Raw genomic sequence first — 13,175 nt, forward strand, 5'->3', positions numbered from 1 at the left:
GGAACGAGTCCCACTTGTCCTAACTTAGGGTCCCTCGACCGTGGCACTACTGACATGTCGGGCCAGATCCCTCCTCGTGGGGCTATGCTGTGCATCCCAGGGCGTGTAGCAGCATCCCTGGCCTCTGTCCATTAGATGCAAGTGGTACTCTCCCCCAGCTGTGACAATGAAAAAGTCTCCAGACATTGTGAAATGTCCCCTAGGGGGCAAAACAGACCCCCTCCTGAGAGCCGCTGCCTTAAACAGATGGCAACACTAAAAAAATTAAGGCAATGACATTGTGGTTACATTCTTGTTTGTCAAGGGCTCTGAGCTTTTCCTTGCAATGGGAGCAGGACTGCTTGAAGACTGTGAAGAAGGGGTTAATGGGACTCCCCTTGGTGACTCAGAGGGCCTGAAACAGGGCAGAAAAGGGACCTGCTCATGACGAGGTTCAATGTCATTATGCCCCTGCACAGACTGCTGAAATAGACCGCTGTGTCCCACCCACTGGGAACTGTGCCTTGATCCAGGCAGGGGGACCAGGCCAGTACAGTCCGGTGGGCTGGCCCAAGGCCTGGAGAGACACACCCATCTGTAGTGGCCCTTGTCTAAAGCAGGGACAAAACTCAAATGCCTGCAGGGGTCAGGCAGGAGACTTGAGTGAGTAAAGTGGCCTAGGTTCAGGTTAAGAGAGAGGGTGAGGCCGGGACTACACTCGAAACACCATTTCCGAAGTAAAAACATTCAACTCATTTTAAACACTGGGCAACCCCCCTCTGGAGCTTGGCCTGGGAGCTGTGTGCAACCCTTCAAAACCATCTGATCTTTTCTGAGCACCTACTACATGCCAAGCTCCGCGTAGGATGCTGGGAAACAGCAGTGGACACGAGGCAGGCCAGGCCTCTGTCCCCCAAGAGCTGACATCCCCACCTCTCCACAGAGGGGAGAGACAATTAATGAGACAGACAATTAATGACAATTATTGAGACAGACAATTAATGAATGAAGATGAATTTCAGATAGTCTTAAGAGCTTTGAAAGAAGTTGTCACGTGACAGGATAAAGAGTAAATTGGGGGAGGCTTCTCAGAGGAGGTGACATTTGAGCTGAGACCAGAGGTACCTGAGAAGACAGTTGTGGGCGAATTGTTTCCTTTACCTTTTGTTTTTTTTTGGGACAAAGTCTCGCTTTGTCACCCTGGCTAGAGTGTGCAGTGTTGTCATCATAGTTCACCAGAACCTCCAACCCCTGAGCTCAAGTAATCCTCCTGCCTCAGCCTCCCAGAGTGCTAGGATTACAGGCGTGAGCCACTGTACCCGGCATGCGAAATGCCTTCTAAGCAAAGGAAGAGGTAAGTGCAAAGGCCCTGTGGTGGTAATGAGCAGACGGAAGACCAGCATGGCGGGTCGGGCATGATCGTGGCAGCCTGGCTCAGGAGAGGCTGGACCCACCTTGCCCCGGCCCACACCTGCTGGGCAGGCCACACCTGCTGTCCTCCCTGAGTGTTTAGGGAAGTGGGAGTCAGATTCCGAACTTCCCACCTCTGTTCTTTGTTCCTTTGTCTCAGCTGTGGACAAAAGCTTCCTGGCAGTGAGTTACAAAGTTATTTCTGCAAAAGGCCTTTGGCCAAAAGCAATAAAGTCGGACTTGAACAGAGTCATTATTCAGGCCTAATTGTGGGCTGGTTCTCGGTGTAGACTGCCCCAGTGCAAACTGATAATTCCACCTTTTTAACCCCACACTTTCTTACCCTGTTTAGCCCCACAGAACATGTATTCATGTTTTCAGAGATTGTAGTTTCCTCCAGAAAGAACATAAAAGGAATAAAAGAATATTTTGACTGCCTGGTATTAATAATCCAATTATTTCTTCCCTTTCCACTCAATCTGCAGCCGTGTGCACCGTCCCCACCCAGCATGTCCCTGCTATTAGGCGATGAGCTTCTCATTAGCTCACCTTGGAAACGGCCGACGCTCGCAATTACAGAAGTGGGTACTCGCTGGCGGGGGAAGGGGTCTGAAGCGACTTTTACCAAGTAACCGGCTACATTTGGAGACGCCAGTGGAGAGCATTTGGAAGACAGGCCCACTTCCAACCCGGGCGCGCTGTGATGTCTAATTAGCAGCTGGAAATAGACCATCAAGCCAGAGGAAGCCTGGGTCAGGGGCTCAGTGAGTTGGGCTCAGTTTCTCCGCCTGGTGGCCTCCTACACCAGGGGACACACTGGGTGTCACCAGGCATGGGGGCTGGGCTGCCAGCGTCTGCGGCAGGGCGGGGTCTGGGGAGGTGGGAGCACATGCAGTGTGACCGGCGTGTCCCCCCTGCTGCGAGTGTTCCTCCTTCCAGGAGCCCGTGGCACGTCACCCCCATCTTCCCGATGACACGAGCCACGGCGGCGGGGACTCGGCTTTGCCCCATACAGTGAGCAGCAGCTTTCAGATCCCAGGAGCACCTGAACTACGGGGCCGCTGGCCTGGAGAAGCGGCCACACAGATACGGGGGTTCTGCTTATATCAGACTTTAAAAAGTTCATTCACTCATTCATTTGAAAATGTTAACAGCTCTGCCAGGGCACGGTCACCTATGCAGGGGCTCTGCAGCAATTTCTCATATTTTTTGTCCATCCAGCATTCCGCTCCCCTTCTTTTGACAACAGCACCCCAAGTTTCTTTTGAGGACTCTCTCTGCCAAGGGGGTGACCATGTGCCCACAGGCGGCCAATCAGACTCTCGCACTGTGCCCCCAACTCTCGAATGAGGTGTCAAGGGCAGAAAGAAGAAGGGGTGCATCTGTCCAGTGGAACAGAACCCCCTTCAGGAGCCTGCCAGCAACTTCTGCTCTGCGGTGCCCAGGGCGTCCTGGGCTCCTGTCCTTTCCTAAGCCTGGTTCTCCGGCCTTTCGACTGACTCTCTGAACCTCCCCATAGGCTCCCAGTAAATCCTGCTCGAGCTTGAGCTAGTCAGAATTGGTGTCTGCTCCTTGCAGTCTGCGGTGAATGTCTTTGGTGGACTCTGAAAAGACGCTGCCTGGTATTCACACCCTCACACAGTCTCTGTCCCATGAAACCGGGCTGACTCGGTGACCTGTTTTGACCGAGAGAAGGTAGCAGAAGTGACGCTGTGCCGGTCTGGGGGTTAAGACTTAAGAAGGCCTGGTGCCCCTTAGCCCCCCATGCTGTGAGGAAGCCCAAGCAGCCAAGGGGAGAGGCCCACGGGGAGGAGAATAACCGAGCTCCCATCTGGTGACCAGCAAGAGCTGCCGGCCATGAGCAGAGCCATTTCGGACTTGCAGCTGATGTCACAGGAAGCAGAACTACCCGGTCAACCCACGGAAGTTAGAAATAAAACGTCATTATTTTACACCACTGAGTTTGGGGCGATTTGTTACCCGGCAGAAACACAACCCAAGAACCTTGAGTGACACTGATCAGAGCCCAATAGGAATGTCACCAACGACCAATGATGAGTCTAGACTTTTGGTCTCCTGGGCCAATGAACATTTGGAGGAGAACATAACTCACTCATTCCTTCAACCATTCATTCAAACAGCCAGTAAGCTGAGCACTGAGGGGACAAAGATGGACGAGCTTAAAGGGCTCCTCTTCTGGTAGGGGCACCCCACACAGTGCCTCAGTTTCCTGAGATGACAATAGGCTCTGCTTAAAAGGGTTGCTGTGATGATTAAATGCTTGGCAAAAAGTACTCAGTAGATACTAGATTTTATTATTATGACACTTGCAATGCACCGTCCCTAGAAGTGCGGCCATCTGGGATGAACAAAGTGTTGTACAGGAGACAAACTCAAGTGCCCACGTGGGCCAGGCAGGTAATGTAAATGGGTGACATGGACCCACAAGAAAAACCCACCCCTCTCCTCTCTCCAGCTCTCGTTTTATCACTTTTGATAGAGGCATAAGAACGGAGAAATATTGCTCCACAATGAGAAAAACAGCAGGGCAGTGTGAAGACAAAAGTCAAATGAGCTGGGTGAGGTGGCTCACGCCTGTAATCCTGGCACTTTAGGAGGCTGAGGCAGGAGGGTCACTAGAGCTCAGGAGTTGGAAACCAGGCTGAGCAAGAGCGAGACCCCGTCTCTACTAAAAATAGAGAAACTAGCCAGGTGTGGTGGCGCGCACCTGTAGTCCCAGCTACTTGGGAGGCTGAGGCAGGAGGATCGCTTGAACCCAGCAGTGTGAGGTTGCAGTGAGCTATGATGATGCCACTGGACTCTAGCCAGGGCGACAGAGGAAGACTCTGTCTCAAAAAGAAAAAAAAAAGTCCACTGAACTTGGTCACAATCTCAGGCAATGGGGAATGGTGGGGACTGTGGCACACTGGAGAACACATGACCAGTGGGAATAGGTGCCCCGTGTGGCCAGGTATGTCCCACATCCCCCCATTTTTCCGGAGAAGCTGAAAACCCTAATTTTTAAAATGTGAAATCTCATGATTGTTAAAAATCTGAAAACTTTCTAAAGTTTCAAAATAGCATGAAGATCAAACAAAACATTTCTGTGAGCAGAAGACGGCCCCTGGTTAGGCAGCCTGCAAAGTCCTACTCTAACAGGATGGTGGAGCAAGGAGAAACTTCTTTGTGCCTCACTTTTCCTCATCTGTAAAGTGGGGGTTGGAAGATTCCCGATCACTGAGTTGTTATACAACCAAATCCAGTAAATGTGAGCTTTTGGGAGCACGGGCTGGGGGGAGGAGGTGAAAGAGGTTGGTCTCCTGAGCTGTGACAGCTGCTCTTTCAAGAGGGGACAATTTGGGGGAAGGGAGTTGTCTTTCCGAAGGCACACGCAGAAATCTTCGGCCCAAGTGGCCTCATTAGAACGTCACACCATCAAACTTGAAGATTAGCTTTTACATCCCAGGTGGCCCAAGAGCCATCAGAAGTGGAATGCAGGGCTTGAGGTCCTTGCTGTGGGACAAAGGGGATGATCCCTCCCCTGCCAGCGATGTTAGCACAAAACCCCAGCTCTGGCTCCCCAGTGCGGGCGAGTGTGTGAAACTATACCCCCCACCCCTTGTGCTTTCTGCAAGTGACAAGCAGGTTTTGACTTCCTTGCCTTCAAGCAAATACTAGATTCAGATCTGCCTGTAGATTTCCAAGCCTCCTTCCTTCCTTGCTTCCTTCATTCAAAAAATATTTACTGAGCACCTACAGAGTGCAGGGCCTAGTTCTAGGTGCCAGGGATACAGTGGTGAATGAGACAGACAAGATCCCTGAAACACAGAAGTGACGTTTAGAGAAGGGAGAGAGGACAAAGGACAAATAAGCAAATAAGTAAACTGAGATAATCCCAGAGAGTGAGAAGTCCTATAAATATGAAACAGGGTATCCTTCTAGGTATTCTGGCATTAACAAGAGGTGACATTTGAGCTGAGACCTGAAGGGTCAGAGGGATCCAGGCCCTTTCCTAGTGTCTGGTTTAGAGGTGAGTATGAAACTCAACCCTGGGCCAATGAAACATAAAGCAGTCTGCTGGGGTGGGGTGTTCTTGGAAAGATTTTGCTCTCTGATTAAAGGAAAGACAGCAAGGAGGATTTTACTCTCTGATCAAAAGAGAATCAGCAAGGAGTCCTGCCCTCTATTCCCACTTGGTAAGGGGATGTGGTGTCTGGAGCTGTGGCAGCCACATTAAGATGACGAGGCAACAAGACCGAAGACGTGATGAGCACAGAGAAAAAGAGACTAGAAAAATCCTAGGTTCCTGGATGACATTGTTGTACTGACAAACCAACATCTGGACTCTCTGCTTTGGACTTTCTGTTATGTGACAATTAAATGTTTCTATTGCACAAGCCATTCAGCCAGAAATTTGATTCCTCACAGTTAATGCACCTCGATTCACATTCAAATGATTAGGACTCTAAGCTACTAAGAATCCTAGTAGGGTTTCCTGTTCTCTGAGATATCCAGGTAAGTGGGCTGCAGTCGGAAGTCTGTGGGCAGCGTCTGTCTCTGGAGCCAGCCAGACATGCAGCTTTCCAAAAGTGAGCATGAACATCTCCTGGACTTCTGTGGGCTAATAGCATTTTCAACCTCTCTTCTAAAAGCTCCACTTCTCTGGCTACTGGGGTGGGTCAAGTCAGCCGCTGGGATCCTGACCGTGAGCCAATAAGAAAAGCTGTTGGCAACATTCTTCCCCTAACACATCTGGCTTCCACCTGGCCAAATACATCTTCAGTGCCGTTCGTGGTCCCTGGGGATGGCCCCGTCTACCAACTCACACACACAAGCCCTCTGAATTTGGGAAAGAATTTGTCTATGTTTCAAGCTGTGCCCAGGTGTGCAAAGCAGTGGGCCAGGCCTTTTGTAAATTGAAGCTCCACGGCAGAGGCCAGGGCCACTGGGCAACGCATATTTTGGAATCCTATTAAGAGACCGTGGAGAATTCAAAACATTCTGGTTGGAGAGAATTCCAAGAAGTCCTGGTCTGGACTGGAGGAGAAGCTCTGAAGGCCATGCCAACAGCTGTTCTACTGAGAAGGCATCGTGCTGCCTGCAAGACCCGTGATCTCGCACGACCTTAAGCAATTTCCCAAGGGCATCTGTTGCAGCGTGAAGAATATTTAGTTCTGTCTGCTGATCACTGAGCAACGAGGAGACGGACAAGGGGAGGCTCAGCCTGAGCCTTCAGGAACTTCTCGGAAACGTCAGAGGTAAGCATGTGGGATGTGCTAAAAATATTCATCAAATAGATTCACGACAGGCTTTGGGGGAGAGGGGTGGGGTGGGGTGGGGGGAAGAAAACCGCACCAGAAAACAAAACACATTCTCTCTGGATGACCGTGTCCAGTTTCACGGCTTAAAATAACAACAATGTGCTGAGGACTCTCCCAAATTTAGGTTCCAGCCCCAACGGGCTGCAGACATGTCTCTCCACCACCCACTGAGCTCCAGACATCCAGCGGGGTGTCCTCTCAAACCCAGCATCTCCACGGCGGAATTCCAGATCCTCCTCCCCCACAAATCTTCTGAGTCTTCCCCGTTTAGGAGTCACCATGTGCCAGGCTGCCTCGTCATCTTCGATTCCTTGGCACGGCAGACATGTGGGGCTGGATCACTTTGTCGTGGGGCCGTCCCGTACGCTGCGGGTTCAGCAGCAGCCCCGGCCTCTACCGACCAGATGCCAGCGCCAACCCTCCCCAGTTGTGACAGCCAAAAAAACATCTCCAGACATTGCTAAAGGTTTCCTGGGAGGCAAAATCGCCCTCAGTTGGGAATCACAGCTCTTGCCCTCATTCTGAAATCCAATCCACCAGAAAGTCCTGCCAGCTCTACCTCCAAATTCTATCTCCAGTCCACCCACTTCACTTTGTCTGCACTGGCACCACCACCGGCCAGGCCACTCGCAGCTCCATCTGGGTGTCCCGGCTTCCACGTGCAAAGCTTCCGGCTCACAGTAACTGCCAAGGCCTTTTGAAAACACGAATCATCTCGTTTGCTAACTTAAAACCCTCCGATGGTTTTCTGTTTCATTTAAAATAAAGTCTGAATTTCTCACGATGGCCTGTATTTCTCACCTTGGACCACCCTTCCCCACTCACTACATTCTCCCCCACCCCCTGACGCGACTTCTATTTGTATAGTGAACAGGTGTCTTGGACAGGTGCCTCCTCTCCACCTCTGGGCCTTTGCACTGGCTGTTCCCTCTATCTGGAATGCTCTTCCCCCAGATCTTCCCAAGGCTGGCTCCTTTCTAAAATCCAGGTCGCAGCTCAAAGGTCACGTGCTCAGAGAGGCCTCCCCTGACCACCTGCCTAACGCTGCTCCCCCCACCCCATCATGCAGCCATCTTGCACGGCATCGCTGTTTCCACCACAGAGCTCTTTGCTTTCTGAAACAGCCTTGTTCACGGACTTGTCTGCTTGCATATTATCTGCTGCCCATCCTGCGGAAGGCAAGTTCCACGAGCACAGGGTTCTCTCGTTTGTCTCAGCGACGACCACGCGGTAGATGCTCAATAAACACGTGTACGCTGATGAATAAGAAGAGTATATCCTCTAAACCTCTACAGCAGTTTATCAAGTGCCTTTATGTCCCTGATCTCATTCAGAGCATTTCCCCTGCCTCCCAGCAGCCCCTGCACTAGGCAGGAAGACAAGATACACACGCTCAGGGCCCTCTTTCCCAGACCGTCCTGCTAATGTGCGACATACAGGTGCCCTGTTGCATTTCTTTCTTTTTTTTTTTTTAAAGAAAAGAGTCTCACTCTGTTGCCCAGGCTGGAGTACAGTGGTCTGATCATAGCTCACTGCAGCCTCAAACTCCTGGGCTCAAGCAATCCTCCTGCCTCAGCCTCCTGAGTAGCTGGGACTACAGGTACACACCACACCTGGCTAATTTTCTTATTTTCTGTAGAGACAGGAGTCTCGCTATGTTGTCCAGGCTGTTCTCAAACTCCTGGCTCAAGCGATCCTCCTGCCTTGGCCTCCCACAGCGCTGGGATTACAGGCATGAGCCACTGCACACAGCCAGTCTTTGCATTTTAACAAATACTGCCAGACGATTCTCATGGTGGGAGGCCAGGCAAACACGGCCTCTGGCTCCCAGAAAACACAAGATCAAGGCCAGGCTACAACCTTCAGACACTATGGCAGAAAAATCAGGCCTCTGATGCCTGCTGACCCTCATGGGGAGGGCAGGGAGGCTGCCAGCACGTTGCCATGGTCCCCACCTTGGCCAAAACGGAGAGAGGTCCATCTGGCCAGCATCGCTCACACTAGTGCCCTCGGCATAGGCGCTGGCTATTTGCCTCCCAGAACCAGACTCCCTTTCACTGGGGACCCCCCCCGCTGTGTTCTCCCAGGCTTTGGGGTCTCAGCTGTCTGTCATCCGCCAGCTCCAGGGCGGGGCCTGTGAGCCTCTTTTAAGCCACATGTTGGCTAACTCATTTCTTTGGCCAGTGACTGACTTGGAGCATGTGATAAAAACAGTGCAGTCACAGGGAACCTTGGGCTGGGGTGGGCGTTACCAGAGAAGAGGCTTAAACCAGAGGGGATGAGAGCACAGCTCCTCAGCAGCTGCTCTGACACCTCGCTTATGACAACAGCCCGTGTTTACTGAGGGCTCACCTGTGTCAGACAGCGTGCTGAGCACTTGACACTGATGATCTCATTTCACCCTTCACCACGAGCAGCAGATAGGTGCTGTGATCATCGCCTTCTGTCGGATGAGAACATCAAGGCACAGAAAGGTTAGGCTGCACGCCCCAGGTCACGCTGCTGGGCCGGCGGCCAGCAGTCTGGGCTTCCCAACCACAGTGCCCATGGCTGCCAGAGCCTGCCCACCCCTCCGAGCTGGAGAGAGACGCTGGCAGGGTGGAAGGCAGAGCAGAGACGGAGAGGAACAGATTCTCATGACGAAATCTGAGCCATGAATCCAGCTGTGCCCCAACCTAGAGTTAGTTACCTAGGACTTTTGGTTATGAAAGCCAGTAAGTCTCTTTGTCTTCCCCTTATGCTGGTTTGAGATTTTTCTTTCCTCTTTCTGTTGCTTGCAAGAGAAAGGACGCTGATGACTTCAGTCCTTCTAGAAAGTACCCCCAACAGATATTCCATTTGCAACTTGCACACAGCAGCTGCTCAGTAAACGCCAGCAGATGCAGGTGACTGCCTCGGTTCCTGCTCGTTAACTGCTGGGTCCGCACCCCGACCCCCAGCTCCAGCCCACTGCCTCTTCCCCTTTAGGCTCCAAGTGAGGCCTCGTTCCCTAGCAACCGCCCCAATTAGGCAACCACGCCATTTATCAGGATGCCAATTAATTATAATGATCTTAATGCTCTCCCAATTAGACAGCGCCTTAAATCCGGCTGGAGCAGGGGCATCTGCAGATTGTCCACCGGGCCCGGCAGGAGGAGCCTGTGGAAAGCAGGTCCAGCCTGTGGAAAGCGAGCCCCCTCGCCTGCAGGTCAGCACAGAGTGGCCTCACCTTCCGCATCCACCTGCCACACAGGACCCAGGCCTGAAACAAAGGGCTCTGGACCCCAGGACCACCCCTCCGGGGCCAGGCCAGTCTCACCTCTAGGACTGCCATTGTGCCTTCAGTGGGCTAACATCTTCATTTCAGACCCCATGACTTTTTTCTGTCAGCCATGTGTGACATTTCCACTTGCATCTGACAGGTGGGGAGGACGGTGTGTACTCATGGGCAGAAGGAAAAGGCACCGGGTAATCGAATATTTTCCTCAGGGTAGAAAGACCCCAAAATACAAACGTGAGACTCCCCAAACAGTGGAGCTTTTAGAAAGGGGAGGAATTACTGAGGGGCTCCTGCCTTTCCAAGTTTTACTGTCTAAATGTATTTTCTTTTGCTGAGCATGTGTTTCTTCTACATTTGAAAAAAAAGTCAAGGTCATGGAGGAGCAGCCAGTGGTTCAGAGTGGGCCCTGGAGCCTGAGGGCCTCTGGAAGCCCGGCTGTACCACGGACCAGCTGTGGGCAAGTCAGCAGCCACTCTGTGCCTCAGTTTCCCCATCTTTAACATGGTGACCACCATGGCACCTATCTCACAGGGCTTTTGCGTGGATTAAATGAGTTATATATAAGGGCTTGGGGCAATGCTTGGCCTGTACCACACTATGTAAATCTACCATCCATCATCGTAAGTTTAGACTAAACCTTTTCATGACAAGCTGGGCAGAAAGGCCGATATTCTTCTGCAGGACTTGACAGAGTTGGGGGATATTCCCCGTCTGGCTAACCCAGGAGACAAGAAGTTGCCCCCTTGAGGCAGGTCCAAGCTGAAAAACTGACCAGAGTGAGAAAAAGGGAGAGGGAAAAGTTATCCCCAAATCAAAAGGTGGACTTCAGATGTCAGGGTGTGAAACTGCACATAGACTAGGGCCGGAGATGACAGCTGAATGGGGGAGGAACACACGCATGCGCAGACACTCCCCATCCTCCTCCAAGCCCAGACTTTTACAATCAACTCATCATTCAACTCTTAAATTTGAAAACTTAACATGTTATTAGGGTTTCAGAAAAAGCCATAAATTCAAATAAAAAACCCAAGAAGCATACCCAAATCCGAAACCCAAAGCCGCAGCAGTTATGCCAGCATCATGACTTTATGTACATAAACTCAGCAGAGGAAGGAAGAGCCTTCTTGTGCAAATGTCCAGCGTGCCACGAGCCAGGCCTGCCACCATGGCCTTTCGAGCTGCTTCGAACACTAAACCACACATGCAGACAGGCTGTTGGGATGAGTTTTCTCTCCTCTATGATGTGGAACAAAAAAAGATGGGGAAGAGTCTCTTACTGGGCAAGGGGTCCTCAGTCTGCTCTCCCACCTTCTCTCCATATTTAACGATTGGCTCTAATTTAATTAGAACCCTCTGGTGGTTCCAGGTGGAGATGCAGAAATCCCCTTCACCATTAACCACAAGATGAACAACCTGGGGAGAGAAGGAATCCCAGGGTGTCCTGCAGGGAAACCCAGCCTCCCCTGTTCCCAGTCACCCCCAGAACCTGCTCCAGACAGCCCCCCTTCTCTGCCCACAGGCGGCGGGGGGGGGGCACTGTGGGAAAGAGGCAGGGGACAGATGGAGGGGCGAGAAGGCAGGCGTCCCAACATGCACAGATGAGCAAATACCCAGATTCAAACGTAAGCTGAATGTAATTACTCGGTTAATTAAATATTGACTTTCAACTCAAAAAGTGATTAAAACAAGCTGCAGGAGAGACTGTCCAGAGAGGGGGCAGGGAGTGAATCAGAACTTTCAAAAGGGGTGGGGGAGAGAAGGTGGGGGCTGTCACCACGGAGGTCTGTGCTTGCTCTGCCTACTGTGTGCAGGCGCCTACTGTGTGCAGGGGGCGTGGTCCTCGGTCTCGGGGCAGGTGGGGAATTTCGGAAAGAGGCCACCGCGCAAACTGGGATTTGCGGGTGTCTCCTTACATGTTTCCACCCCGAGACGGAGACCGCGTCTCTGTACACAGCTGCCCTCCAAGTGAACCGACAGCTTCTGGCGCGCAGGACTAGAAACTGTTCATCAGCGTTTCCCTGCGACATAACGCGGTGCCTGGCACGAGGGGGTGCTCCATAGATGCTTGTAGAACGAACGAACTACTACTATAAGGAATGTTTTAACAAAAAAAGTGCACTCCTAGACACTGTTGCAGCTTCACTGCCAGACTTGTGAAAGCCCCGGGAGTCCGGGGAGGGGAGCATCTCTCCGCGGGGCGATGCGAACTGGTTCTGACCCGGCTTGGGAGGAAGTTTGCCTTTTCAATCCTATTAGTCCTTTCGGCATCTGTGAGTTGCCAGCCACTCTGAAGATCTGGTCCATTGCTTTCCCGTGTCCTGCCCGGACAAGCCCCACGTGGGCTGGCATCTAGCTGGCCCTCTGGGTTTAAACCCAAACGGGTCAACAAGGCCATGCCCCTGCTCCCCCCGGGGCCACCAGGGATCGGTGTGGCGGGTCCGCGGGTCCGGGGCGCGGCGGGAAGTCCTCGCCCAGCCCGCCTGCGGGGTCAAACGGATCATCCTCCTCCAGCCAGCCGGCGCCGGAGCCTCCCAGCTGCCCGCCGGGTCCCACCTCCCCGCGCAGCGCTGGAGCCGGAGCCAGGCGGTCGGGACCAGCCCCGGCTCACCTGGGCGGCGCTCGCCGCTGGGCTCCCGCCGGGTGAGGCTCCGGCCGCCCGATCCTCCGCCCGAACTCGGCACCCCCGGCCGCCCCCCCGCCCCCGCGCCCCACTCACCAGCGCGCACGGCCCCGGCGGCCTCACCCGGCGCGGGGCGCTGCCGCCTCTGCCGCAGCCCGGCCGGGCCGCGGGGCGCAGGGGACTCCACGCCGCTGCTGCCGCCGCCGCCGCCGCTGCTGCTGCATCCCCCGGCGAGCGCTGCCGCTCCTCCTCCTCCTCCTCGTCCTCCGCCCTCCCCGCCTCCCCGCCCCCTGCTCCGCCACCTCCCCCGGCCCCCGCCCCGCGCGCCGCCCCAGCCAAAGTCCGTCTCCGAGCCCCGCCCGAGCCGCTCTTAAATCGCCCCAGCCCGGCCGGTCGCGCGGCCCGAGCCAGCCCTTGGCACGGCGCTGCCGGCCCCCCGCCTGCCAGCCGGCCGCCGACCTCCGCGCGGGGGAGGCGGGCGCGCGCCGGGGCGGGGAGCGCCGGGCCGGGAGCCGCGGGCGGCGGGAGCCGGGGACGCTGGGGACCCGGCGCGGCGCCCTCCCTGCGCCCCCCGCGTGCGGGCGCT

The 13,175-nt window shown here is 53.8% G+C and overlaps 1 protein-coding gene across 3 annotated transcripts in view; it reads right to left on the reverse strand.

Moving 5' to 3' along the window:
- Positions 1–12,814, reverse strand: part of SULF2 (sulfatase 2) — a 100,026-nt gene extending 87,212 nt beyond the window's left edge. For 2 of the 3 annotated variants that reach the window (XM_045528527.1, XM_045528525.1), the window contains exon 1: positions 12,686–12,814. The gene's annotated coding sequence lies outside the window, so the exon portion shown is untranslated. Of the gene's footprint in view, positions 1–9,062; positions 9,078–12,685 lie in introns of those variants that run through there. The other variant, XM_045528526.1, reaches the window with a different exon arrangement.
- Between the last annotated feature and the right edge of the window lie 361 nt (positions 12,815–13,175).

Source organism: Lemur catta, chromosome 17, assembly GCF_020740605.2.
Source record: "Lemur catta isolate mLemCat1 chromosome 17, mLemCat1.pri, whole genome shotgun sequence".
In the NCBI taxonomy this organism is placed as follows: domain Eukaryota; kingdom Metazoa; phylum Chordata; class Mammalia; order Primates; family Lemuridae; genus Lemur; species Lemur catta.